Source organism: Schistocerca nitens, unplaced genomic scaffold (assembly GCF_023898315.1).
Source record: "Schistocerca nitens isolate TAMUIC-IGC-003100 unplaced genomic scaffold, iqSchNite1.1 HiC_scaffold_468, whole genome shotgun sequence".
NCBI classification, from domain to species: Eukaryota; Metazoa; Arthropoda; class Insecta; order Orthoptera; family Acrididae; genus Schistocerca; species Schistocerca nitens.
In genome coordinates, this window is record NW_026046001.1 from 8,656,301 (window position 1) to 8,663,027 (window position 6,727).

The window sequence follows — 6,727 nt, forward strand, 5'->3', positions numbered from 1 at the left end:
ATGTTTTTTCTCGGTTGAGTTGACACTCAGTACGAAACAAAAGGGCCATCACTCTACTGCAGTGCTACAGCCACTACATCACAGAGATCGGTAGCACTTGTGATCTTAGTGCAGTTGACATAAAACGTGTAGCTTGTAGAAGTTTTGTTGGGTGTTTTGCCTTTCGTCAGGGGGAAACACACGGAGCGGTATAAAGAGCACGGTATTAATGAAGGATAAGGTAAGGTGCAGTGAGAGACCGATGTATTCCTATAATATACCCGCGTTGCTCGAATTATACACTTGACAGAACCTGAGAGATAACGTTTCGTCAGCTTCACTGTAGTGGCGATACGACAGCTTCCATTACTCAATAGCTGAGTTTTCCATTACCACTGGAAAGTTTCGATTCGTTAGTAAGGCTTATATTTACAACTTGCTATGGTCAGTCTTTTTTGGCAAATACATGCGTTAATTTTTGATGCCATTTTATAAGCACCGAAAGTTTTAATTCTTTCCAATTCGTTGACATAAGGGAAATACTTCCACATAAATCGCCACAAAAGCAAGTTGTTTATATGCTCAGACGACAGCATCACAGCAATTGTAATGCCACTGCAGCTGATTTTTCTATGCTATATTAACTTTGGTTCAGATCGTGTTGGGATTACCATTCATTTCTCACTTGTTAGTCTGCTATCGTACGAACTCTCAAGAGAAAACTATGGGCATGGATGTAACAATATTTTGAGAATGCGCATTACAGAGACATCTATATTCAAATGTGTTGCTTATTTGTAGTAATGTATAAGAAAATATACTAAGCCTGTTGTAACGCAATTATTCAATGATCTGTTAGAGCTGGCAGTGTCTAAAATACACGATGGCTTCAGATTTCTATCGACAAGATTGGTGAGTGTAGAGGTGGCGGGAAGGGGAGGAGTGAAGCTGCCAAGAAATGCCTTACAAGTTACGCAGACTTGACTTATACCGACATATACCGATCACAAGAATGAAACGAAACTCAGCATGGCATTGAAAAGTTAAAGGAGGAAATATTGTTAAAAAATGTTAGTTGCATGTGCATAGATTATGCATTGTGTGGCCTGCAGTTTTTGTCACTTTTAATATGGGTGAAACTAATTTTTCGTTTATTCAATGGCAGTATGAGTTATTTATGTTGCTTTTCCACATGTCTGTTATAACACTAAAAAATTACATTTTGTAAGGGCTTTCTCCGATTTATTTTTTATCGCTTCTTATAGTTTTGAGATCGGTAAACATTTAAGTGTGGTTTTTTCTGGCAACTTATATCTGCTGTCTAAGGCACAAACAATTTTTTTCAAACATTGATGGTCAGAAGTTGTGTATGGCAGCATGTAGATAGCAGTCATTTGTGCATAAAGAGAACCAAGTTCTTTTTGTACTTTTGAACTGGCAGCGTACAACCGTCTTGTGTTAAAATAATTTGTTGTAGAGGTTCTCGATTTGTTTTTGGTTGCACCTCTTGCACTTGATCTAGCTCACAACTTGGTCGCTCCCCTTTCGCTTCTATTGCTAATTCATGGTTCCTAGTTTTCACCATGATTTGTTTTTAGTGGTCTCTTAAATTAGTCCTATTTGCTGATCATGTTTATTATCTCAAATGCAGATGGTACACTTTACAAACTGACTATTATCCCCCGCTTTCTTGAAAAAATTCCACGTGGATTATTGATTTTTACGGTTCATTTTCAGAACAATAAGACGTAGCTCTTACATAAACAAAAGCGCGGAATTTACTCAGCCAACAGAGACTGTCGCTGGCATGCAAAAAGTACTGATCGCTTCATGTCAGCACCATTCGGAAAACTTCTTCGCTACTGTGCTCTTTGTCTCACTGCTGCCGACAGAGGTTGAACAGTTGTGGCACTATAGTTGCATGATCAATAATAATGTTGTGTGGCGTTTAAATAACGAAGTGAGTGACGAAGAAGCGATTGTTGGCATATTGTGGTCGCCTCCTATGGCACCTCGTAGAGCGAGAAGCTTTAGGGATAGAATTCTTTCTCGTGACATTCGAAAAATTATTCACCAGGTTGCAGAAAGATGTAAACACGAAAAATGAAAAAAAAAAAATGATGAGCTTATTCACCTGCTGCACAAATTTCAAACAAGGGGTTTCAGCATTAAAGAGCAAGAGCTTAAGAAATATATACAGGATTTGGAGCTTTGCAAAAACAGCCGTGGACATTCACAGTCAGCTCTTGGCAAGAAGTGATTAGTTTTGTCTCACATCCACTAAAACATTCACATTTCGCCCGAATTACTTATGAATACGCCCTGCAATGCTGTGAAAGCATATAGCATGTAAATACAGCTGTATATTTTAATGTTTATGTCCAGCCATCACATCCTTTCCCTTTAATCCAAATGTATACAGATTCATTAACATTAATCTTACGTCTACTTCTAGTGTAGAGGGATAAAGAGGAAGGAGAGGTGTATACAGATTTTCCGAAGTCTTTATTGGCAATTTCTCCAATATGGTAAGTACGAAAGGCGATGACATCACGATCGACGAAACTCTCCAAGCCACCGACTGCAGGAACGCCAGATCCACCTCTTACGATGGCTACTGTAAGCCACCCATTGCCGTGCGTAAATGTATCATTCACATCTATACTGAAATTCAGTCTGCAACCGCGAAACATACAGGGTCCTTCGAGTAATTCACTGGCAGATATATTCTTCAGCTTGTTACTCTTCTTGTCGGCAGCTGAAGTAGTCATTTCAATGTTCTCGATGGTTTTGTAAACTGTTTGACGAGAACGTCGAGCTTTGCAAAAACAGCCGACTGCAGGAACGCCAGATCCACCTCTTACGATGCCTACTGTAAGCCACCCATTGCCGTGCGTAAATGTATCATTCACATCTATACTGAAATTCAGTCTGCAACCGCGAAACATACAGGGTCCTTCGAGTAATTCACTGGCAGATATATTCTTCAATGCCTTACAGAAGATACCGTCGACGTTCTCGTCAAACAGTTTACAAAACCATCGAGAACATTGAAATGACTACTTCAGCTGCCGACAAGAAGAGTAACAAGCTGAAGAATATATCTGCCAGTGAATTACTCGAAGGACCCTGTATGTTTCGCGGTTGCAGACTGAATTTCAGTATAGATGTGAATGATACATTTACGCACGGCAATGGGTGGCTTACAGTAGCCATCGTAAGAGGTGGATCTGGCGTTCCTGCAGTCGGTGGCTTGGAGAGTTTCGTCGATGCCTTACAGAAGATACCGTCGACGTTCTCGTCAAACAGTTTACAAAACTATCGAGAACATTGAAATGACAACTTCAGCTGCCGACAAGAAGAGTAACAAGCTGAAGAATATATCTGCCAGTGAACTGCTCGAAGGACCTTGTATGTTTCGTGGTTGCAGACTGAATTTCAGTATAGACGTGAATGATACATTTACGCACGGCAATGGGTGGCTTACAGGAGCCATCGTAAGAGGTGGATCTGGCGTTCCTGCAGTCGGTGGCCTGGAGAGTTTCGTCGATCGTGATGTCATCGCCTTTCGTACTTACCATATTGGAGAAATTGCTAATAAAGACTTCGGAAAATCTGTATATACCTCTCCGTCCTCATTATCCCTCTATACTAGAAGTAGACGTAAGATTAATGTTAACGAATCTGTATATATTTGGATTAAAGGGAAAGGATGTTGTGAATATGTAAAATTTGTGGGAGACTGTATTGTATATTTTTATAAATAAAGTGATCTGTACCTACCATATTGGAGAAATTGCTAATAAAGACTTCGGAAAATCTGTATATACCTCTCCTTCCTCATTATCCCTCTATACTAGAAGTAGACGTAAGATTAATGTTAATGAATCTGTATATATTTGGATTAAAGGGAAAGGATGTTGTGAATATGTAAAGTTTGTTGGAGACTGTATTGTATATTTTTATAAATAAACTGATCTGTAGCGTAGCCCAAAAATTTGTAGCGTAGCTGAGAACCTGTAAACGTACATCTAGGATCTGTAGGCCATAGAGTATGTAACAGCATGTTCCATGTTAAAGTTCTTATCAGTTTGACCTTTGACCCCACCGCGCGAGGCTGGCTTACGCAATCGTGGCAGCGCTGTTACATACTCTATGGCCTGTTACATACTCTATGGCCTACAGATCCTAGATGTACGCTTACAGGTTCTCAGCTACGCTACAGATTTTTGGGCTACGCTACAGATCACTTTATTTATAAAAATATACAATACAGTCTCCCACAAATTTTACATATTCACAACATCCTTTCCCTTTAATCCAAATATATACAGATTCGTTAACATTAATCTTACGTCTACTTCTAGTATAGAGGGATAATGAGGACGGAGAGGTATATACAGATTTTCCGAAGTCTTTATTAGCAATTTCTCCAATATGGTAAGTACGAAAGGCGATGACATCACGATCGACGAAACTCTCCAGGCCACCGACTGCAGGAACGCCAGATCCACCTCTTACGATGGCTACTGTAAGCCACCCATTGCCGTGCGTAAATGTATCATTCACGTCTATACTGAAATTCAGTCTGCAACCACGAAACATACAAGGTCCTTCGAGCAGTTCAATGGCAGATATATTCTTCAGCTTGTTACTCTTCTTGTCGGCAGCTGAAGTTGTCATTTCAATGTTCTCGATAGTTTTGTAAACTGTTTGACGAGAACATGTACAACTGAAAACACTTGTAAGTGCAATGAGGACTCAGAAACAGAAGAGGGCAGTAGCAGGTGTGTTTACTTGATAACGACAATAATTGTATTTATTTTAAAATGCATTACACGATACAATCAGAATCACTTAAAAAATCTTTAAAATGTCATATTTTCCTCTACTAACTGCGTTGTATTACAACAGCATTATTTACATTTGTATTCCATTTTACAAGTAAGTAAGCCCACACATTTGAAGATGAAAATCAGTATAACGCACATTCACGAATACGTGTTATTTAGCTGTGTAGTTTTCACCATAAGCATCTGATCGGTACGAGACACACGACCATGAGTTGTCATCATTGGAAGACAAACAAGAAAATTAAAATTCCATTTTTCACGAACCCCTCTCCCACAGCGAACAATCCATTAACAACATAGCTTATAAACAACTTAGACTGGCTTAGGCGCCACCGTATTTGTTGTTGATTAAATACCACCATACAGTCTACTTTTCCTCTGCACTCCAAACGCCATGGAGGTAATAGGAACCAACAATTTTTCAGGCGCCAATTAAAAAAGAATTACATTATAAAAGATAGGACTAACGATAGTTAAATCAGACTACCGATAGCGCATATACTATCGATTAATCGATAGTCTGACGATGTAAGAAACACTGTCGAATGTTAAGATCATTCCCACCAGGATATTATGAAGGTATTTGTTACTCGTTAGCTTGTCTTCGAAACGAACGGATAGGATTATCGCAGATATAGGTAATTCATCTTAGGTCGCAAGTCCCCGTGGGATGGAAAGAAATGAATTAAATGTTATCAAGGCAACAAAAGAGTGGAAATTTGATTATTCTTTTTCTTATGCCGCGGTATCTTTGTACACGTATGTTTGCGACAGGACCAAATGTGCATTTAAATGAATGCTTGTAGAATGTATTTAATGCGGAACTCTTAAAACTTGCCCACAAAAAGTCCACGTCTAGTTTAGCAGGCGATACAACCCGTCGGCTTTGACCAATGGCGTCGGAATTGGCCAGAAATCATGTATTATAAAGATGAAAGAGCTGAGAAGCATGTTCAGAAACAAAGGAATGCAAGACAGAAAGACTGTACTTCACATATATATAAGGGCCAGTAGTATTTTCACGTTAATGATATCGCGTGTTTGTATCTTAGTATTTCTCCGCAAAATACAATGGAAAGAAATGAATGAAATATATTAATAGCAAAGAACATCAAGTTACATGTACGTCAGTTGTATGTCGAAACTCTTTCGAACTGTATTGCTTAAGTGCAGTACGGGATACAAATTCAGCGTACGTCGATTTCTTAATTTCAACTAGCATTGCTGTCCTGTTGTTCACTTGAACTATGTATCCCCTGCTTCACTAACCATAAATGAAAAACCTGATACAAATTAAAATCTCATCCGAAGTGTGTTGCTTAAGTACAGTACGGAATACGAGTTTGTCGTAAGTCGATTTCTTCGTTTTCACTAGCATTACTGTCCTGTTCTTCACTTTAACGATGTATCCTCCGCTTCAGTAAACCCTAAGTGGAATACAGGATACAAATTGTAGATGTGTTGTTTATTTAGTCTCCGCTATTACTAACAGTCTTTTCTTATGTACATATCAGTACGACTGATGACAGAAGGACCTACGTATGTAATATATGTATACCAGACTTCCGTTGACCTCTATATATGTACACTGGTGACGAAACGGTGGAAATAGACGTACGCTACATTCGCAACTGTACCTCAATTGTACTACACGGAGACAAGAAGACGACACATGTACAATTTGTATCCCGTACTTCACTATGGGGTACAGTTACCTTGTTGCCTTGGACGCTAATGGTATCCCATTCGTTACTTGAGCTATATAGCTATACCCAACATTTGTATCTTGCTCGCCAATTGACATATATAGTGTCAGTTAAAGGCGAAGTGAAGGATGGGATACAAATTTTCGTTGTGTCGTCAGTGTAAATGCGAAGTGAAGGACGTGATAGAAA